The sequence below is a fragment of the Salminus brasiliensis genome, chromosome 6, assembly GCF_030463535.1.
Source record: "Salminus brasiliensis chromosome 6, fSalBra1.hap2, whole genome shotgun sequence".
Taxonomy (NCBI): Eukaryota; Metazoa; Chordata; class Actinopteri; order Characiformes; family Bryconidae; genus Salminus; species Salminus brasiliensis.
This window is the reverse complement of record NC_132883.1, coordinates 45,405,802-45,429,999: the sequence shown is the minus strand read 5'-3', so window position 1 is coordinate 45,429,999 and position 24,198 is coordinate 45,405,802. Positions and strand designations below refer to the sequence as shown.

The 24,198-nt window shown below is 43.1% G+C and overlaps 1 protein-coding gene across 1 annotated transcript in view; it reads right to left on the bottom strand.

The window, feature by feature from the left end:
• The window catches only part of gfra2a (GDNF family receptor alpha 2a), an 85,516-nt gene that overhangs the window by 52,314 nt on the left and 9,004 nt on the right, over positions 1-24,198 (bottom strand). The gene's annotated exons all lie outside the window — the stretch shown is intronic.

Sequence of the window (24,198 nt, the reverse complement as noted above, 5' to 3'; positions counted from 1 at the left end):
AGAACTCAATTCCATTTCTTTTTATTATTCGTCGTTCCCTCTGCTGTACTTTACAGATAGCTTAACACACACACACACACACACACACACACACGTGTTCTCTCTCCTCCTAGACTCCATTTTAAGACATTTTGCATTTTATTTGCCGTGTCTTTGCTGAGCAGCTCTGACAAATTTCCCTTTAGTCCTTCGCACCTACTTTCTACATTAATAACCCAACTCCCACCCACTACTCTATACGGACAAAAGTATTGGGACACCTTCTGATTCACTATTTCTTCTGAAATCAAGGGTATTAAAGAGTTTCTCTTGCTTCTGTTGGAGTAACTGTCTCTACTGTCCAGAGAAGAAGACTTTCTACTAGATTTTGGAGGAAGAGCATTGCTGTGAGAATTTGATTGCATTCAGCGACAAGAGCATCTGTGAGATCAGGATGGTGGATCAGGATAAACACCCCACCTCATCATCCCCAATTCATCCCCAAAGTCCATCATTCCAGAGAACACAGTTCTGTAGCTGATATGCATTCATTAGAAGGGGTGTCCACAAACCTTTGGACATGTAGTGCATGTTGATTTGTTTATTGCTCCTGCAGTTCTGACTGTTCTGGTGCGGGAAGCTGTAACACATGAGCAATATGTCAGGCTGTGCCACCGCACTGGTACTGTGTGGCATTGTTATGCTAATTGGCCTATAATTATCCAGGCTAGCGTCAGGTAAGTGTGCGTGCACACGTCAGAGTGAGTCACCCATTACATCTCCATTAGTGCTCTCCAGCGTCCTGTTCCTGTCCCCGACCCTTCATTAAACACAGGCTTTAATCACCTTCAGCACCAAATAGCAGTCTGCAGCGGCACGGCACAGACCCCAGCCCCGATACGGACGCATCACAGACGCCAAGTGCACCTTCTTACACACTCACGCACTCGCACGCACAGTGAGGGGTTGAACATCCCAGATGTTTCATCATCATCATCATCATCATCGTTATTTAAACTGTGGTCCTCTTAAGCATCTACAATTAGTCCAAAGTTTACAAAGATGACTGTGTATTCTAGCAAACATTATATAATATATGGCGAAAAGTATGTGGACACTAATGAAATGCTATATATTTGTATCTCTGTATATATTTAAATTGAAAGTGGGCGTGGCCTAACCCAAAATTGAACATTTATCTTCATAGTGTCAAATATTGTAACGGCAGGGGTGGAGCTGAGCACCAACTGTATGTTTATTTGGATTCAAGCTGAAGTCAGTGGTCAATGTCTACCTGTAATTAACTCTATATAACATTACAATAAACCCAAATATACATAAAGTCAGTGGTCAGTGAGCGTCTACCTGTAATTAACTCTATATAACATTAGAATAAACCCAAATAAACATAAAGTCAGTGGTCAGTGAGCGTCTACCTGTAATTAACTCTATATAACATTAGAATAAACCCAAATAAACATAAAGTCAGTGGTCAGTGAGCGTCTACCTGTAATTTACTCTATATAACATTACAATAAACCCAAATATACATAAAGTCAGTGGTCAGTGAGCGTGTCTACCTGTAATTAACTCTATATAACATTAGAATAAACCCAAATAAACATAAAGTCAGTGGTCAGTGAGCGTCTACCTGTAATTTACTCTATATAACATTACAATAAACCCAAATAAACATAAAGTCAGTGGTCAGTGAGAGTGTGTACCTGTAATTAACTCTATATAACATTAGAATAAACCCAAATAAACATAAAGTCAGTGGTCAGTGAGTGTCTACCTGTAATTAACTCTATATAACATTAGAATAAACCCAAATAAACATAAAGCCAGTGGTCAGTGAGTGTCTACCTGTAATTAACTCTATATAACATTAGAATAAACCCAAATAAACCTTTTTATAAGTAGACACTCTCACTGCTGAGATCTACAGTGTTTCCACGGCTGCCTAAGACTAAGGTAGGTAGATGTACGTCATAAAGTGGACAGTGAGTGGGGAGCACAAGGATGGAGTTTCTAATAAAGTGGACGGGTTAAGTGCTGAGGCTGACAGTTAAGCCCCATTCTGCAGAGTACTTGCTCCAGAAGGATCAGTGGAGCATCTCCGGCCGAGGACTGGAGAGTTTCTAATGAACAGAGAGGCGAAGTCCTTCAACGCAGCCAAGGCTGGGAGGAGCTCTAACAGCTCAGAGGCTCAGGAGCCTACTTTTCCTCCCCTCTCGCTGTTCTTCAGGCCTTATAAGCAGGCTTCAGCGCGTGAGTGACGGCATTCGGCCTGCGCAGTACAGTCAGCCGCGTGAGAGCGCTTTGATGGACGTTTATTAACTGCATGGAGCGTGTGTATTAGCATGTGGTATCCTTTCCCCCGGTGACATTTCAATCTGAAAGCAGTCTACCTCTCGTTCAATCTCTCTCTCTCTCTCTCTCTCTCTCTCCATTCTTCACCTTTTTCCATCCTTCGCTTCCAATCATCTCAGTGGGAAGTGAACTCTGATGGTCATCTGCAGAGACAGCCTATTACCTGAGACTACAGGGAGCCACAAGTGCTGTCTCTCTCTGTCTCTCTCTCTCTCTCTCTCTCTCTCTCTCTCTCTCTCTCTCTCTCTCTCTTTGTGTGTGTGTGTGTGTGTGTCTTTAAGCCCATCTCGGGACTGGTGAGGTGACAGTGGAGTCTGGCAGTGTTTGACAGCAGAACAATCACACACTGCTTTAGTGTCAGTCAGGGAGAAACACACTCAGACAGAAACACACTCCGACGCTCCAGACGTTCACGGAGGGGGAAAACAGCTGCTGGAGAACTGCGAGACGTGGAGCAGTACCTGTTTCCAAAACCCAACACAGATACAACACACGCTTCCACCAGTTGGAAACTTTCCTAGAAACACCCACACTATCTGTCCAAATGTTTGTGGACATGCCTTCTAGTTAATGCAATCAGCCACTCTCTGCTGACACTTGTCTAGTCCCTGTAGAGAAGAAGTACTGCCAATAGTACATGCTGCCTAATGCCAGGCGTGGGCTAGAGGGGTATAAAGCCCCCCAGCATTGAGGAGCTGTGGAGCAGTGGAGGAACTGTGTTCTCTGGAATGATGGTGGAGGAGCTCCATCCAGTACTTTTGGATGGGATGAGTTGGGGAGTTGGGGATGATGAGGTGTTGGGGTGGTGATCATCTCGCCAACATCCTGACCTTACTAACACTCTTGTCTCTAATGGAATCAAACTCTCACAGCAATGCTCCTCCTCCAAAATCTAGTGGAAAGTCTTCTTCTCTGGACAGTAGAGACAGTTACTCCTACAAGAACAGGATCAGCTCCTTTAATATCCTTGATTTAGGAAAAAACAGTAAATGAGAAGGTGTCCCAATACTTTTGTCCATTTAGTGTACTTTAGTGCAGCTTCACAGACTGATGTTGACCGCAGTGGATTACAGAATTACACAAGAATGCAGAAAATAAGTGCTAATACTTCGTCTCAGTCTTGGCACCAGTCAAATATTCATCCCTCACAAGTCCCAGTCTGAGTGGCAGAGCTATTAGTGCAAACGTCTGATTCAGCAGAAGTGATGATGGGTGTCCAGATTCTGGGGAAATGCTGCCAGAGTCTGATTTTGCAAGTGATATTGCATTTGTGTTCACTGTGTTTGACTCAATAAAACAGGTGTTGACCAGACGTCTGTTCGCCGGTTGCTGCAGTATCAGCTTCTGCTCTCCTGGACAGGCTTCACACTAGCTGTTAGAACATTGCCATGAGGATGATTTGACTGCATTAGCTCAAGTTTGGATGTCAGATGATCAGTTCTGCCACTCCACTGAATGCCACTTTATTAGAAACCCCAACATTTGTGCTTCCTCATTGGCCACTTTATTAGAAACACCTACTTTTGTGCTTCCTCACTGGTCACATTTTTAGAACCCCCTACTTCAGTGCTTCCTATTTGGCCACTTTATTAAAAACCCCTACTTTAGTGCTTCCTCACTGGCCACTTTATTAGAAACACCATATTTTGTGCGTCCTCACTGGCCACTTTATTAGAAACACCTTATTGTGTGCTTCCTATTTGGCCACTTTATTAAAAATACCTACTTCAGTGCATCCTAACTGGCCACTTTATTAGAAACATCTACTTTATCGCTTCCTCACTGGTCACTTTATTAGAAACCCCCTACTTCAGTGCTTTCTATTTGGCCACTTTATTAGAAACATCTACTTTAGCGCTTCCTTACTGGCCATTTTATTGGAAACATCTCCAGAATGTCCCATCCTATTGGTCAGTTCTTTTCTAGAAAGGTTATGCAAGCTGTGTGTGAGCGGCTGGGTCAGCGATAGGGCGCTCATTAGAGGAGGTACATTAGGAGGAAAGAGAAGCTAGAGGAGCAGCGTTGCTGTAAGAAGTACCTGCTTAATGGGGCAGATTAAAAATGACCTGAGAAGTGGAACGGGCCAAACGCCGACTCTGTGAGCCATGGACTCAGAGCTCATTAAAAAGCTGGGCTTAGATCATTTGGTGGATGAGTTTGTGAGGAGAGAAGCAAGAAAGCCGCCAGTCATCTAAGGTAACACCACATTCTGCGAACTCACTGAGGTTCCTGAAGCTCCTGGAGGGAAAGTTTAATGAATGTACGTCGTTAGCGTTTCTCGCAGTGTGTTTGTCAGTGTGTGAGAGCGGGCTGCGTCCCAGAAAGTGATCCCTTAGCAAGTGAAATCATCTTGAAGGCATCCTACATGTGTCTGCTTTTTATGGATCTCCTGGAGCTCCACTTTTCTAAAGTATTGAGTGCTTCCTATTTGGCCACTTTATTAGAAACACCTTCTTTTGTGCTTCCTCAGTTGCCATTTATTAGAAACACCTACTTTTGTGCATCCTAATCGGTCACTTTATTAGAAACACCTTCTTTTGTGCGTCCTAACTGGCCACTTTATTAGAAACACCTTCTTCAGTGCTTCCTCATTGGCCACTTTATTAGAAACACCTAGCAAAAAGCAATAAGAGCTCCCAAGAACTGCAGTGTGAGTGGGCGGGGCTAACCTGTAGTGGGCCGAAAAGGTAGAGACATGTAAATGAGCTGTCGTGACATCAGAGAAACAGTCTACTACTGCAGGTTAGTTTCTACAAACCCATTAGCCATAACATTAAAACCACCTGCTTGATATAGTGTAGGTCCCCTTAGTCCTGCCAAAACAGCTCTGACCCATTGAGGCATGGACTCCACAAGACCTCGGTAGAACCAATGACCCAGTTAGATTGTGACCCCTGCATACACAGATATATGTAAATGTAAATGATATATGTAAATGAGCTCTGTTCTGATTGGTTGCTCATCCAACAGCAATGCTCCGAAATTTAGTGGAACGTTTTTCCTGGACAGTAAAGGCAGTAACGGAATGAGCAGACGTCCCAATATTTTTGTCAATATCAGTATTCGTGATGTTGCAGCTCTGGGCTGTTATTTCCCAGTGTTTTCCAGCCTCATGTGTTTTTTTCCCCTCTCTAGTTTCTATTCCGGCCTGTTTTCTGTGGTTTATGATTATGGACGTGGCTGTGCTCTGACCCCTGCTGAACCGTGACTGTGATTTCAGGAAATGCTCTAATAAACTAGACTGAGCTTTATTATTACAATTCGCAGCCCGTTGCAGTTCCACTTATTATCCTCCCTTCTCAGCCGAGTCAGTATCAGACTGCGGATGCTCTGACAAGTGATCCTGACTAGCGGCTCACCGCTTTATTTGTGTATGAAGTAGAGCCCGACTGATGTGTCCTACACCAGTCAGCCATAGCATTAAATCCACCTGCCATTAAGGGTGTAGTTTAGCGATGCGTAGGTGATAAATAAAGAACATTTCCTAGACCATCACACTACCCCTACCAGCTCTCCCTTTTTCCTATAGGACATCTTCTGATGCCATGTCTTCTCCACCCACACATGACCAATTAGACCAAACCACCCTCTTCCATTTCTCCATGGTCCAGTTCTGATGCCCACGTCCCATTGTAGACACTCTTTGAGGAGGACAGAAGCTAGCATGGGCCCTCTGACCAGTGTGTGGCTCCATACACAGCAGGGGGCGCTGCACTGTGTTCCCACACCTTTTTTCTTAGTCAGCATTACGTTAGAACTACAGTAGGTCTTCTAAGGGATCCAACCAGACCTTCACTCTGACCCATCAAGGCATGGCTTCAACAAGACCTCTGAAGGTGTCCTGCAGTAACTGGCACCAAGATGTTGAAGTTGGGAGGTGGGGTCTCCATTTGAATCAATGAGCCTCGGGCACACATGACCCCAGATGTCCTCTCTTTTGGTAGGTACTGAGGTACTGACTCCTGCATACCAAGAAGGGAACAGCCCACAAGGCCTGCCTGAGATTTTGGAGATGTTCTGACCCAGTCTGACCCAGGTCGGCTCTTCTCAAAGTGTGTCAGATACTTTAGATTGCACCCATTCTTGACATTCAGCTTGTCTAGTACATGTAGAGAAGTACTGCCAATAGAATAAGACTCTCTGGAGCAGATAATCATGAACCTATTGGCACCATGCTGCCTAAAGCCAGCCGTGAACTAGAGGGGTATGAAGCCCCCCAGGGGAGTTGAGGATAAGGTGGAGTGCTGATCATCTAGTAGAAGGTCTTCTTCTCTGGACAGTAGAGACAGTTACTCCAACAAAAGCAGGATCAGCTCTTTAATACTCTTGATTTCAGAAGAAACAATGAGAGAGCAGGTGTCCCAATACTTTTGTCCATATCGAATATCTATAGGTATGTTCTGTCTGTTTCTCTGCTGCTTCCAGCTTTCTCTATCTTTTAACTCCTGAGCTGGAGACGTCTCACAAATCTTTCTTCTGGTTCTGCAACGTCGTTTCTGCAACTCACATCGTAGCAAAACTCAAAAACCATTAACATAGAAATCATGTCCTGGAGTGACAAAACCTCCCCCTGGTAAAAACGCTGACTTTGATGGATGTGAGGAAGAATAGTGAGTCAATAACAGAAGAGTCAGAGCTATATTACAAAGAAGGAAACAAAAAAGACTCAAAAGAGCCAACCAATAAGCCCAGCGCTACGCGGGGAGGCAGTCTGAGGAATCTCCTGCTTAGTTGAAAGAAATCTTATCAGCGCTGGCGAGAACCAGACGCATTTCTTCCCTTCCTGCTTTTTTCTCCTGATGCTTTTCTGAAGCCCAGCTTCCTCCACGGCTTAATTCCAGCTCGCAGTCAGCGCCACGGATACGCAGAGACAAATTATGTTAATAGGACAAAATAACGACAACAGCGAACCTCCCAGTGCTCGTCTAAAATAGAGGCCCGCACCGCGCTCCACTGGCGCATGATGGTTAATTGCTGTTGCTCTCCGTCTGCGAGCGAGTGCAGGAGCGGGAGAACCGGCCCGCCGAGCTCCTGACCACAAACCATGTCTTATTATTCGGAATAACCTCGGCCGGCCCATCATCTGTGAGCACGTCTGATAATGAGGATAAAGAAATGTCAGCCCGTTCACATTCACAGATTCCCTCTCCGCTGGGCTTATTAACGGAAACTGTCAGTAACTGCGTTTACATGAAAACACTGAGATCCGCTTCTTAATCTCACACACTGACGCTTTCCAGGTATTTTTAGTTTTGTCTTTCTATTAAATACCAATTATTAAACATTTCTAACAAAATATCAGAGATATCCAAGTCCAGTCTGATGTTCGCCGCCCTGATTCCACTGCCCAGTGACCCTCGACCGGTTACTGGGCACTCTACAACAGTTTTAGCTGTGGTTAGCCGGTCTAGCAAGGGTTAGACTTCATTAAACCTGTGTAAGGGTTGTAAAGCAAGAGGTAAACCTGTTAGCTGAAGACATCCTGAGGTAAAGCTGTTAGCTGAAGACATCCTGAGGTAAACCTGTTAGCTGAAGACATCCTGAGGTAAACCTGTTAGCTAGAGTTAGCCTAAATCAAACCAGATAGCCAGAGCTACCTGTGTTACAGGTAAACCTGTTAGCAAGGCTTAGACCTGATTAAATGTGCTAGCTAGAGTTAGTGTGAGGGAAATCTGTTAGCTAGAGTTAGCCTAAATCAAGCCAACTAGCCCGAGGTAAACCTGAGGTAAACTTGTTAGCAAGGGTTAGACTTCATTAAACCTGCTAGCTATAATAAGCCTGAAGTACATGTTTTTAGCAAGGGTTGTACTCAATTAAATGTGCTAGCTAGAGTTAGTGTGAGGTAAACCTGTTAGCTAGAGATATCATAAATTAAATCTATTAGATAGAGTTAGATTAAATTAAACCAGATAGCCAGAGTTAGTCTGTGTTACAGGTAAACCTGTTAGCTAGGGTTAGACATAATTAAACCAGATAGCCAGAGGTAAGCCTTAAGTAAACCTGTTAGCAAGGATTCGACTTTGTTAAACCTGCTAGCTAGAATAAGCCTGAAGTACATGTGTTAGCAAGGGATGGACTCAATAAAACATGCTAGGCAGAGTAATTGTTCGGTAAACCTGTTAGCAAGAGATATCCTGAGGTAAACCTGTTAGCAAGAGATACCCTGAGGTAAACCTGTTAGCAAGAGATATCCTGAGGTAAACCTGTTAGCAAGAGATACCCTGAGGTAAACCTGTTAGCAAGAGATATCCTGAGGTAAAACTGTTAGCAAGAGATACCCTGAGGTAAACCTGTTAGCAAGAGATATCCTGAGGTAAACCTGTTAGCAAGAGATATCCTGAGGTAAACCTTTTAGCTGAAGATATCCTGAGGTAAACCTGTTAGCAAGAGATACCCTGAGGTAAACCTGTTAGCAAGAGATATCCTGAGGTAAACCTGTTAGCAAGAGATACCCTGAGGTAAACCTGTTAGCAAGAGATACCCTGAGGTAAACCTGTTAGCAAGAGATATCCTGAGGTAAACCTGTTAGCAAGAGATACCCTGAGGTAAACCTGTTAGCAAGAGATATCCTGAGGTAAACCTTTTAGCTGAAGATATCCTGAGGTAAACCTGTTAGCAAGAGATACCCTGAGGTAAACCTGTTAGCAAGAGATATCCTGAGGTAAACCTGTTAGCTAGAGATATCCTGAGGTAAACCTGTTAGCAAGAGATATCCTGAGGTAAACCTGTTAGCAAGAGATACCCTGAGGTAAACCTGTTAGCAAGAGATACCCTGAGGTAAACCTGTTAGCAAGAGATACCCTGAGGTAAACCTGTTAGCAAGAGATACCCTGAGGTAAACCTGTTAGCAAGAGATATCCTGAGGTAAACCTGTTAGCTAGAGTTAGACATAATCAAACCTGCAAGCTAGCCTGAGGTGAACCTATTAGCTAGGGTGAGCCTGGATTAAACATGTTAGCTAGGGTTAGCCTCTGTTAGCCTGAGGTACACTTGTTAGCAAGGACTGGACTCAATTAAATCCCTCCCTATTAAAGCCTCCTACTGGTGTCTGTATTTGTATCCATTTAGAACTGATTATCTGATCATCAATAATAACAAATCTCCACTTGATTAATTAAAATACGGGTCAGAAACGATTACTGCTGATGGATCACTCAGGGGTGCAGTATTGGGGTGGGGGGGTAGGAGTCCAGTGACTGACAGGGGCCCTAAAGAAGGAATTAATTGAATACCTTGGCAGGACTGTTAGAGCTGTGGGGCCCAGTGTAATATCTTTTCATGGGGCCCAAAATCCCTGTCAGCGGCCCTGCCTCTCCTCGTGTTCTGGGGTTCTGGGGTTCTGTGTGGCCTGTTGTTTTTATTACTGTTCCTCCCAGCGCTGAGCTGCTCCAGTCTGGATGAGTGATGACTCTCTAAATGAAGCTTTTTTTTTTTTTACTTGAGCTACAGGCCTGTACGACCCGCCTGGACGCTCCTGTACACACAAACACACACACACACACTGCAAGACAGTGCTTGTTAGTACATAAAGTCTTTACTGCCTGATCTTTATATAAGAGCTCCCTCAGATGTGGCTGACTGGCCTGCTGTTCAGGAAGCTCTGGAAGTCGATATCTGCTGGAGAACCGGGACGTCGGCTGTGGAATCTGATCTATCACCTGTAGAAGCAAAGCCAGTTTCAAACAACGGCAAAAACAACCGACCGATTTCTTGATTTACTCCACAAATAACCGTCAAAGAACAGCTGGACGGCTACACCTACACACACACTACCATTAGTGTAATTATATTGCTTATTAAATATCAATCTAATATTAAAATATATAAAAGTTCTGCCAATAGAATAGGACTCTCTGGAGCAGATCATCATCATGACCCTATTGGCTCCATGCTGCCTAATGATGCCAGGCGTGGGCTAGAGGGGTATATAAAGCCCCCCAGCATTGAGGAGCTGTGGAGCAGTGGAAGAGCTGTGTTCTCTGGAATGATGGTGGTGCTTTTGGGATGAGGTGAGGTGGTTATCATCATCTTGTTGATGAATGCAATCAAATCCTCACAGCAATGTCCCTCCAAAATCTAGTAGAAAGTCTTCTTTCTAACACAGTAGAGACAGTGACTCCAACAAAAGCAGGAGAAACTCTTTTAATACCCCTGATTTCAAAAGAAACAGTGAATGAGTAGGTGTCCCAATACTTTTGTCTATGTAGTGCATTTATAAAATTGCAATACTACAAAATAATAAGTACATTACAATAAATATAAATATTTTTATAATGCAATTTTGTATCATCAGCAACATAAAATACATTATATTATATTTAGGGTTATGTGAAGGTTCTGTTAAGACCCGTGTTTAGTGTTCCGGCCCGGAGTGGGAACGATGGAGACGCCGTTCTCCCTGTTCCACCCAATCAGTGGAGCATCAGCATGATCCTGAAGCTGCTGATTTAAGGTAGAACTAATAGTATGCCTTTAAATAGTTCTGAAAAAAACACACACACACACACACACACACATACACACTCACATACAAACACACACACACACACTGGTGGGATTGTGCCCTTTATATTGTAAGTGTCCCATCAGGGTGAAATGGAGTAACCTTCACAGGCTGCTGTGGGCCGCAGATTGATTGTGTGTGTGTGTGTTTGTGTGTGTGTGTGTGTGTGTGTGTGTGTGTGTGTTATTGAATGAATTGACTAGTACGAGTGCTTTGCTTTGCTTTGCTTTGCTCTGCTCTGTGTGGTCCTGCTGAGCATGTGCACTTTTTCTCACGCCGGCCTGGGCTTATTAGGGGCTACTCTGGTGTTCCTGGAGCAGTTTATGTGTGTGCGTGTGTATTTGTGTGTGTGTGTGTGTGTGTGAGAAAGAGAGAGAGTGCAGTGGTGCAAAAAACATCTCCAGTTTGAACAGAAAACTTTACAGAAGAGCCGCTGGAGTCACGCCCAATTACACCACTCTGCTGCTCTTCACCGTCCTGAACAGGCCTGTGTGTTTTTATCACTTTGTGGGGTCCCAGTCTCATGGAAGCATGAACATGCAGACGTTGTGGGGACCACCTGAAATATTGTAGTGACTGCATAGCTACACCCAAAGAACCACCAAGAATACCACAGCAGCTGCACATCAATAACCTAAAATATACCAGAAATACCATGACCACTGCATAGCAACATCTTAGCAACCTCCTGGCACACCTTAGTAATGCAGGAAATGCCATAGCAACTGTATAGCAATAACATAAATAACTAAAGCAAGTGCGTAGCAAAACTCTAAGAACCACCAGGAATACCACAGCAACTGCATATCAAGCATCTAAAATATCACAGGAATACCACGGCAACTACATGGCAACACCCTAAGAACCACCAGGAATACCACAGCAACTGCATATCAAGCATCTAAAATATCACAGGAATACCACGGCAACTACATGGCAACACCCTAAGAACCACCAGGAATACCACAGCAACTGCATATCAAGCATCAAAAAATTTAACAGGAATACCACGGCAACTACATGGCAACACCCTAAGAACCACCAGGAATACCATACCAACTGCTTAACCTGGGACATCTTAGAATCCACCGCAAATACAGCAGGAACTGCATAGCAACACCATAAAGACCACCAGAAATAGAACTATACCAGAAATACCACGGCAACTACATAGCCACATTTTAGCAATCATGTAGGACACCTGTAGTAACTGTTGCAAGGCAAAACCCTTAAACCACCAGGAACACCATAACAACGGCATAACCTGAGACACCTTAGCACCTGCAGTAACTGCATAGCAACACCACCAGGAATACCACAGCAACTGCATACAAATCAGCTAAAATATACCAGGAATACCACAGCAACTACATAGCAACATCTTAGCAACCACCTAGAACACCTTAGTAATGCTCGAAATACCATTGCAACTGCATAGCAAAACCATCAAACCACCAGAAACACCATAACAACGGCATAACCTGAGACACCTTAGCACTTAACACTAGCAACACCTTAAGACCCACCAGGAATACCCTAGCAACTGGACAGCACCTGTGATACCTTAGCAACCATCTGAAACAGTATGGTATGTGTCTGCTGCCGATGTGCTTTTTTTTTTAAGGGAATTATCAGCTGATACTGATATGGATGTGGTATCATCGCTCATCCCTAATGATTACTGTTCCGTGGTCCAGTCCGGAGCTCCGCCTCTCCCCTCGAACAGACAGGAAGTTCGAGAATCAGATGTTCTGTTGGAACTGCTTGTAAGTCGGTGTCATTGATAAAGACTGTGCAGGAATCCCTGGCGGCTGATGAACGAGTGTGGAGCAGCGATTATAACTCACTCTGAGGCTGAACAGTGTGCTTGGCTACACCTCTGCGCATTTATTAGAGAGGCACAGTTCCATTCATCTTTGCTTAGCAGCCTCAAATGAGACATCTCCGGGGAAATCAAGATGATAATGAGCAGCAAAACAACGGCGAACACTCGGGAAACAGCAAAAACGCTTAGAGTTCCGACACGGCGGAAGCTGAACCGCTTCCATTGTTCTGCTTCAGAGACAAAGCCCCCCTGGTTTTAGGAGCAGAATAATCAACCTGGGCCTGATGGAACCGGTAGTGCTGCACGATTACGCCGCTGTGCATCACCACGGAGATATCGACCACGCACTGCTCAATCCATCATGTGACATGGTGAAATACTGACCTGCAATTGGGACCAAAATAATTCACCTTCGTTGGACTGCATGAACACTTGGATGGTCAGTAGACTGCACTGTGATTGGTCAGACAGCTCATTTGCATATTGCGGCGTTCACTGTGACAATTATTAAACATTTTTCACAAACTATTTTTCTGCTGCATGGTTATGTTAATCTAATTTCCATGGTTACACTAGTCGCATTTCAATGGTTACACTACACCCATTTCCACGGTTACACTAGATGGACTTCAATGGTTACACTAGTTGCGTTTCCATGGTTACACAGATGTAATTGCGTTGGTTGCACTGCACCTATTTGCACTGGTATCCTAAATGGAATTCCATGATTACACTGCTGTCATTTCCATGGTTACACTACTGCCATTTCTGTAGTTATGCTACACCCATTTGCAAGGTGCATGACCCATTTCCATGGTTACACTACATTAGTTCCCATGGTTGCACTACATGTAGTTTCATGGATACATCAGATGCATTGACATGCTACACACATTACAGTTAAGATATATTACACCCACTATCTGCTACACCCACAACAATTACGCCACACCTCTTACCATGTTTGCAGTGCACCTGTGTTCATACTTATAATCCACCATATCCAAAGTTATTCTGCACACATTTCCATGGTTATACTACACCCATTTCCATGGTAATGTTACACACATTTGCATGGTTATATTACACCCATTTCCGTGGTAACACTAGACAAATTTCCATGGTTATACTACACCCATTTCCATGGAAACACTAGACACGGTTCCATGGTTATACTACACCCATTTCCATGGAAACACTAGACACGGTTCCATGGTTATACTACACTCATTTCCATGGTAACACTAGACAAATTTCCATAGTTATACTACACCCATTTCCATGGAAACACTAGAGACATTTCCATGTTTATACTACACACATTTCCATGGTTATACTACACACATTTCCATGGAAACACTAGACACATTTCCATAGTTATACTACACCCATTTCCATGGAAACACTAGACACGGTTCCATGGTTATACTACACTCATTTCCATGGTAACACTAGACAAATTTCCATAGTTATACTACACCCGTTTCCATGGGATCACTAGACACATTTCCATGGTCATACTACACTCATTTCCATGGAATCAGGACTACAGACTACTTCACTATACTTCCCACATCTCACCCATGAGCAGCACAGCTGTATCCATAGCTAATAGCGAGCGTCCGCAGCTGGGAGCATTACTGTGTGTAGTTTTTTAATGAAGTAAATCCATTAATCACTTACTCGCTTTAATGAGTCGTCAGAACAACAGCAATGCGCTGCTGCTGCTGCTGCTGTTTACTGCTGTTTGGTTTGTTAGTTTGTTTGTTGTTTTTTATTTAGATGATATTCGTTCTTAGTAAAACCTTCTTTCTCCTGTCTGTTCTGTCTGGAAGCTGATGTTCAGGCCGGCACTCTGACTGTGCAGCCCACTGCTCATCTGGCCACCTTTTTATAAAATTATCTCTCCAGCCTGAGAGATGACCACGAGCCGCACCGCTGGGCCGAAACTGATGGAGTGGACGCTACTGAGCGCGTGCAGAAGCCTGACTATCATTCAACGTCCTGCTCTTCAGGCTCTTCGGCTGAATCTGATCCATTCTGACTGGATTACAGCACAGATTTAGATAGTACAGATAGTTCGGCTTACACAGCCCCACTCTCTGCCTGAATGGAGGCAATTATTTAGGACAAAAGTATGTGGACACATGCTCATCTAGTATTAATAGGGAGGTTGTCCCACCTTTGCTGCACTTACAGCCTATACTATTCTGGAAAAGCTTCACACTAGAAGCTGGAACACTGATGTGAAGAGAATTTGATTGCATTCAGCCCCACAATAGCGAGACCATCTGTATCTGAGGTCAGGTACTGAGGTCGAACGGTTAGTTCTGCCACTTCAACTCATCTCAAACTGGATTGGATGGAGCTGACCCAATAAACAAGGCCTTGTACACCATATATTAGCCGTTAAATTAAAACCACCTGCCCAAATCATGTGCAGGTCAAAACAGCTCTAATCCGTCTAGACATGGACTCTAAACAAGACCCCTGAGGGTGTCCTGTGGTATCCTGTATGTTGAGAGGTGGGACCTCCATGAGCATTAGCCTTGGACAGCCATGACCCCAGTTGTCCTTCCTTGGAGCTTTCACTTTTGGAAAATGGAACACCTCACAAAGCCTGAGTTCTGATGTTAAGGAGATGTTCTGACCCAGTCATTGTCTAGACCATCACAGTCTGGTTCTTGTCAAAGTATCAGTAATATGTTATTTTAGTTGGTTGTAATGTTATGGCAGTCAGAGTGTGCTAACTATACCTTTGATGACGCTGAAGTCGGGAAAAATAAAGCTCGTTATGGTCTTGTTTGTTACTGTACGCCTCTGACTCAGTAGAAACGGTTGTGCGGGAGGAACAGATGCCACCACAGCGCTTCGGAAAGCAAACAGTAAGGAAATAAATAAATAAAACAGGAAAAGAAAAAGACAAAAAAACATGTCCGAGGCGGCCTGCTGTGTGGAACAGGCGTGCAGGTAAAGGCCGCGTTCAGCTCCATTTAACTGGAAAAGGATGTGAGCGGAGAGGAAGCTGTAATGAGTCAGAAAGCAATTAGTCTACAAAACCTCTCTGAGTGGAGCCTCACCTCCGAGAGGAACGCTGCACAAATACACGGAGAGGATTAGTATAAACAGCACAGAGAGGAAAAGAACCGAGAAGCCTGCTTATGAAAGACACCATCTATATATATACACATATAGGTCCAAATGTTTGTTAATGCCAGGTATAAAGCCCTCCAGCTTTTAGCTGTGGAGCAGTGGAGGAACTGTGTTCTCTGGAATGATGGTGGTGGTGGAGCTCCATCCAGTACTTTTTAAAGGGATGGGATGGGGAGTTGGTGGTGAGGTGGTGATCATCATCCAACACTCAGACCTGATATCAGAATAAACACTAATAATAACTCTCCTACAAAAGGTGGTGGAGGTTCTCCATCACTGTGTTCATCATTAGAACATCTCCAAAGTTCTCCTCATGGAGTCTAGTATTATTTAGAGTTCTCCTCAGATCAACACCTGGTTTGGTGGTAAATCAGGGCTTAATGATGGTAAATCAGGTGAGCTGCTGCTGCTGTTGCTGCTGCTGATGGAGGTGAACACATCCTCCACGTTGTGCTGGCTGGACTGGGGGGCGTCCAGGAGAACCCTGGAGGAACTGAGCTCTGTTCTTCCAACTAGCTCACCGACAAGATCTCAAACCATGACTGGATTCCAACTGTACAAATGTAGTTATCAGCGTTTCAGTAGAGACAGACAGTGTGTGTGTGTGTGTGTGTGTGTGTGTGTCCCAGCTCTCATAATCCAGATGATAAGATATGAATGATATATGGATCAATGAGATACGCTCGTTTACTCTACCGTAATTTCCATGGTTTTCCATGATTGAGCTTCACCTATTTTCATGGTCAGGAGCCACACATTTCCATGGTTACAGGCCATCCACGTGTATGGTTAAAGTACAGCTATTTCCATAATATTAAAACACATCTATTTCGATGGCTCCACCACACCCATTTCCATGGCTACACTACATCCATTTACATGGTTACATTACACCTACTTCCTTTGCTACACTAAACTCATTTCCATGGTTACACTAACTCTATTTCCATGGCTACACTGCACCCATTTACATGGTTACATTACACCTATTTCCATGGCTACACTAAATAAATTTCCATGGCTACACTACACCCGTTTCCATGGTTACACTACAGCTATTTCCATTGTTACACTACATCAGTTTTAATGGTTACATTACGCCTATTTCCATGGCTACACTAATGCTATTTCCATAGCTACACTACACTCATTCCCAACCCCCAACGCTATTTCCATGGCTACACTACACCCATTTACATGGTTACTCTACAGCCATTTCCATGGTTACACTACATCAGTTTCCATGGTTACACTACACCAGTTGTCATGGTTACACTAATGCTATTTCCATGGATAGACTACACCTACAACACCTACAACTCGTACAGTTGTTATACACTAGAGTAAAGCTACACCCAGCTGAGTTGTGAGTATATCACTATATTAAGCACAGTGTGGAGAAACCGCGTTCTCCTCCCACAGAGATCTCAGCCAATCAGAGTAAAGTGGGTGGGGAAGAGATTACGCTACACCCACACTCGAATGAACTGGGCTGTTTTCTGACGTACAAGAATTGAACCTCGTAGTGAACCTGACTCCTACAGAGTGAGCTCGTGCTGTGAGTGAGTGAGTGAGTGAGTGTGTGTGTGTGTGTGTGTGTGTGTTAGAGGCTGTAGCTGCAGAAGGCTGATGTTGCTGTGTCATGGCGGTCAGGAGTTAGTGTTTTGCTATCAAATTACTTGATTTTAATGAGTTAATACTGCGACTTTATCTGCGGCTAAATCTGCTGAGCTCAAACACACACACACACACACACACACACAGAGAAATAGCGAAGGGCAGAGTACAGAGGGGAAGTCAAATGGCATCTTAATTATGAGGATAAGCCGTTACCCTCCAGCAAATCGTCTCTCGCACGAGAATGATTCAGAATTTCATTACAGAGAGAGAGAGAGAGAGAGAGAGAGAGAGAGAGATACTGCGAGAGGGAGAGACAGAGATAGAGAGAGAGAGAGAGAGAGAGAGAGAATAAGAGGGAGAGAGATATACTGAGAGAAAGAGAGAGAGAGGGGGATTGCATAATAACTGCACAAACCACAATTTCTTTATACGTCTGTAAGGGCACTGTGGGCCTCTATTGCACACACACACACACACACACACATATACACACACACACACACACACACACACACACACATGGCAACAGGGCTTTAATGATTATCCAATATTTGTTAATTAATAAACAAAATAAATCTATTAACATTCCTGCCTCTGCTCTCACTGTGGATTATTTACAGCACTACTACACCCACTCACTCAAGCTATACTTATTTCTGTGGTAAAGCTACACCCACTTCCATGGTTACACCACACCGTTTTCATGGTAATTCCATGCTAATTTCCATTGTTAGGCTACATCTACTTCCATGGTAAAACTACACCCATTTTTATTGTAAAGCTACACCCATTTCCATGGCTACACTTGCTGATTTTATTAGAAAATCAACACAAATTTCCAGAGTAAAACTACACCCTTTTTTTTTACACCCAAAAACTTCATGCAAATTTCCATTGTTAGGCTACATCCACTTCCATGGTAAAGCTACACCCATTTGCATGGTTGTTCTGAACATTACTGACCGTAATTCATTATATAGGTTGTTAAAATGAGCTGAGACTATAAACACGTTAGGGATTAACTGAGATGATCTGAATGTTAAATACAATTTATTTATTTATTTTTTAACACTGTGGTTATTTTGCAGTTATGTATTCAGCACTTTTTGCAAAATGATTAATTATTAAATCCAATAAATTCAGCTTATTAATAAAGTCAGTGGTACTAATAACTCCTGCTCCCAGCTCTAATAACTGTGTAATTAACGGTGTAGCCAGCTAATCACATATGAACAGTTCTGCGGTGTTTACTGAATCACACCGGAACAACAAGACCATCTGAAGTCCTTCAAGAGTTAAAGTCAGTCGATGATTAATTTTTAGGTCCTCAGGTGCTCTCCGGCTCCAGCCTGATTAAAAGTCCCAACAGTGCATCGTGGGTAAGAAATTCCAGCAGTGCACTGTGGGTAAAGAACAGCGGTGTTCCCCTGGGTCGACAGCTCCGGTACAATTAAATGAAGCCAAACACGTCAGGCTCAGCAAGGCTGATTAACTGCGCCGCCTGGCCTCCTCACAGATCTACGATTTGCCTCAATTTGCTGCCAGTGGAAGAAACAGACAATGAAGAAAGATTTTAATGGCATTTATACGTGGCTGGACGGTACCGGGGGGTCACTGATACTATATATGATCTATATATCTATATATATATGAAAAAAATACAGTAGAAGTATAAACAACAGTAAAAGCTAATTATACAGTGTGTACATATAGATAATATATATATATAATGCATAACAGTGCATTCACATGAGGGCTGCATGAATGTGACCCTGCTTTATAAGTCCATGTTCTAGATAACAGTGTTCTATCAGAGATTACTGATCACCTCCACACAGTTGGAGGAGATGTGTGATGGTTTAGGCCTGCAGTTACTTTCACTGCTTATTAGCTACATTAGCTTCGTAGCTCCAGCATTAAATTAAAGAAGCAAACCGTCAGCCACAAACAGCATATATATATATACACTGATCAGTCATAACATTATCACCACCTGCTCTAATATTGAGTAGGCCCTCGCTGTGCCACTACAACAGATCTGACCATTCGAGGCATGGACTTCACAAGTCTTCTGAAGGTGTCCTGCTGTGGTAGCTAGAACACCAGGACCAGGTCCTGTAAGTTGTGAGGTGGGGGCGGTCATCAATGAGCCGTAGGTGGTCATGGCCTGTTCACCTGCTGCCTAATTTAAGCCCTCAATGTTTTTTTCCTTCAGCTTCAGGTGTTAATGTTATGGCTGATCGGTGTAGCATGCGGTGTGTGTTTACCGGGCTGCAGCACACAGTGTGTCCTCACACTGCTGCTAGGGCCTCATCCATCTTGTGCTATCGGCTGCCTGCGTCTGTACTCGCAGTAATGAAAATCATTAAAAAAGGATTCACAAGCAGATACAAGCACAGCTCCTGTCTTCATATTTCTTATCCTGCACACACACACACACACACACACACACACACACTCTATTTCTCTCAGGTAACATATCCTGAGTGCACGCCGCCCACCTGCCTTGTGGTTTTGGAAACCTTCTTGGATCCAGTGTGTAGAGCTATTGAGCTGTCTGAGCGCCACAGCTCATGATTTAGGGGCTGAGTGTGTGTAGGTGTGTGTGTGTGTGTGTGTTTTCTGTTTTTAGGATTATACGTGTTGCTGTTTATTTAAGATGTGATTACTCGGGGCTCCGAGTGGCTCAGCAGGCTAAGACTCTGACACTGTGACCCGATGATCGTAAATCAGAAACCTGGGTCAGGCTGCTTCGCCATCAGCAGCCGGAGCCCGAGACAGCCCAACTGGCCATGCTCTCTCCGGGTGGGTAGATGGCGCTCTCTCCCGCTTACATTATTACTGCAAATAATTGATACATTATATAAAGATATATAACATGTTTTCTCATAGTTTTAAAAATATATGAACATGTATGGTTTTACATTTGCGATGTAACGTAATGTAATGTAGCATATCAAAGCTAAATATCAGCAAATATATATTTAATGAAGCAAAACCAGGCTTCTTAAGTACAGATACATTTTAAACTAGAAAAAAAGAAGTAAAACAAATGTATTTTAAAATTCTAATTTAAAAACCTATTTAATGATAATATTAACATATTCAGCTAATTTCATCTGATCAAATATTTGTTTATTTATTTATTTAACAGATAAATATTTGGACATTTTTATACATTGCAAAAATATATATTTTTAAAAGATTTGGATTATATATTTTTTCCATATGGGCTGATTGTGTCGCCCACCTGCACTGTGGTTTTGAAAACCTTCTTGGATCCAGTGTGTTCTGAGGCTGAGCACCACAGCTCGTGATTTAGGGGTTGAATGCTTGTGTGTGTGTGTTTGTGTGTGTGTGTGTGTGTGTGTGTGTGTATGTGTGTGTGTGTGAGTGTGTTAGCGTTAGCCTCCCTGTGGCTAGTGTGTCCTTATGAGAGTGGATGACTGAGGTAATACTCTTTGACTGCTGCCATTGGTCATGGAGTTAATAGCAGGATGCTGGTGAAAGATGCTGCCTGTTGGGCATTAGTATTACAGTCAGGGGAGGGGCGGCGTCTAAAGAAGCAGAGAGAGAGAAATAAAAAGAGAGATAGAAAAAAGTCCCGAACAGCAGAATCTGCTGGACTGAGTCCGGAATGGGTCAATTCTGGTCAGCCCTGTTACAGACAGATGTGATATTCTGCGGAACGGATGCCATTTACGTCCGCAGTGTTCGAGGAGGAGGTTGCAGTAAGCCTGAAAATGTGCTAGATCAATCAACCTTGTTTATGTAATATACAAGAAAATGCTGTTTATTAAAGATTAACATTTTAATCATTTGAGCTATATCTTGCTTTTTTAAACCAAAAACTAAAACAAATGTGTTTTAAAATTCTAATTTAAAAACCTATTTAATTTAACCTATTTTTCACCTATTCTAATATTAACGTTTTCATCAGCTAATTTTATATATCCAAATATTTGTTTAAAATATATTTATATTTATATATTTCATATATTTGAATATATTTTAATCATTTTAATCATCAGTACATGGCCAGTTTCACAGGTTTCACATTGACCATACGCCCAGAAAAAAAATACATTCAAAATGTTTTTAAAAATATATTTTTACAATGTAGAAAAATGGCCACATATGTATCTGTTAAATATATTTTATACAAATATCTGAATATATGAAATTAGCTGATGAATATATTAATATTATCATTAAATATATTTTTCAATTTGTATTTTTAAATACATTTTAGTTTTTGCATCCCTTGTTAACAAAAGATAAAAGAGCTACGTTTCCTTCCTGCTCACCTTTCCCAACTTTTCATGAGATTACGAGATACTGACCTTGACCACAAGAGCTGGACCCGACCCTGAACTCAAACCTGCCTTCATTAGCTACTGCCCCAGCGCTGATGATGTACTGACCTTGGTCACCCTCTGGTTTTCACACAGATGCACAGATGGTGAAGGTTTATTTGGCTTGATTTCACTTTATTTCCCTCTCGTATAGAACTGTAGAGGGACCTGCCTCTCGCTACGCTCTCATCCAGTCTCAGATAACAAGGTATCCTGCCTCTCGCTGGAACAGAACCCTCTTCACTACCTTTAGTTTAGTTAGTGATACACTACAGGAAGTGTAGGGGGCGCTCTATAATGCTCTATAATGATCATATGATCCACACGCTCATTCTGACAGACTGTAATACACTACAGGAAGCGTAGGGGGCGCTCTATAATGCTCTATAATGTTCATATGATCCACACGCTCATTCTGACAGACTGTAATACATCTATCTATCTGTCTACACTTCTCATCTTCTCAGAGTTCTGCAGTGTGTGAGGAGACGAGAGAACTGGAAATGCTTCTCCTCGCTCCTTCTTCTCCTCCATCTTCTCTGAAATGGGATTTTCGAGTGGCTGCCAGTTTTGGTATGTGTGTGTGTGTGTGTGTGTGTGTGTGTCTGGAAGAAATCACCCACAAAGTGTTTGTGTTTGAGTGGATGAGAGAGGGAGCTCACGTCAGTGCCAATTTTCCTCCTGTTAAGTAAAACCTGAGTTCACTGCACAATAGATCCCAATTAATTACCCACTTCTGCACCAGAGCGCCCCCCCCCCCCCAGCCTCCAGAGCAGCACTACAGCAGGACCGTGTGTGTGGAGGAATATTAAACAATAATAAAAATAATAACAATGTTTTCATGCCTTGAATTCTGATGGTTGATGTGAAGGAAGCTGCTGGCCTATATATGCTGTATATGCATGATGCTCTATAATGTTCATATGATCCACACGCTCACTCTGACAGACTGTAATACACTACAGGAAGCGTAGGGGGCGCTCTATAATGCTCTATAATGTTCATATGATCCACACGCTCACTCTGACAGACTGTAATACACTACAGGAAGCGTAGGGGGCGCTCTATAATGCTCTATAATGTTCATATGATCCACACGCTCATTCTAACAGACTGTAATACACTACAGGAAGCGTAGGGGGCGCTCTATAATGCTCTATAATGTTCATATGATCCACACGCTCACTCTGACAGACTGTAATACACTACAGGAAGCGTAGGGGGCGCTCTATAATGCACTATAATGTTCATATGATCCACACGCTCACTCTGACAGACTGTAATACACTACAGGAAGCGTAGGGGGCGCTCTATAATGCTCTATAATGTTCATATGATCCACACTCTCATTCTGACAGACTGTAATACACTACAGGAAGAGTAGGGGGCGCTCAATAATGCTCTATAATGATCATATGATCCACACGCTCATTCTGACAGACTGTAATACACTACAGGAAGCGTAGGGGGCGCTCTATAATGTTCATATGATCCACACGCTCATTCTGACAGACTGTAATACACTACAGGAAGCGTAGGGGGGCGCTCTATAATGCTCTATAATGTTCATATGATCCACACGCTCATTCTGACAGACTGTAATACACTACAGGAAGAGTAGGGGGCGCTCTATAATGCTCTATAATGTTCATATGATCCACACGCTCATTCTGACAGACTGTAATACACTACAGGAAGCGTAGGGGGCGCTCTATAATGCTCTATAATGTTCATATGATCCACACGCTCATTCTGACAGACTGTAATACACTACAGGAAGAGTAGGGGGCGCTCTATAATGCTCTATAATGTTCATATGATCCACACGCTCATTCTGACAGACTGTAATACACTACAGGAAGAGTAGGGGGCGCTCTATAATGCTCTATAATGTTCATATGATCCACACTCTCATTCTGAGAGACTGTAATACACTACAGGAAGAGTAGGGGGCGCTCTATAATGCTCTATAATGTTCATATGATCCACACTCTCATTCTGAGAGACTGTAATACACTACAGGAAGAGTAGGGGGCGCTCTATAATGCTCTATAATGTTCATATGATCCACACGCTCACTCTGACAGACTGTAATACATCTGTCTACACTTCTCATATTCTCAGCATGATTGCCACTGGTTGCTAAGGTGTTTCTAAGTGGGTGCTATGGAATACCACATGGTTTGTAGGATGCTAACGTCTTCCAGGTGGTTACTATGGTATTTCGAACGGTTGCTCTGTTTTCCCCGTGTGGTTGTTTGAGTGTTACTCGTTTTTGTGTCACTGTGACATGGGAGGGGTGCACAAACTTTTGCACTCCATTTACTCCCAAGGGAACAAAGAGTCCGTTGCTGTGTAAGAGGGTGACGTTCGTGACAGAGCTGCTGGAA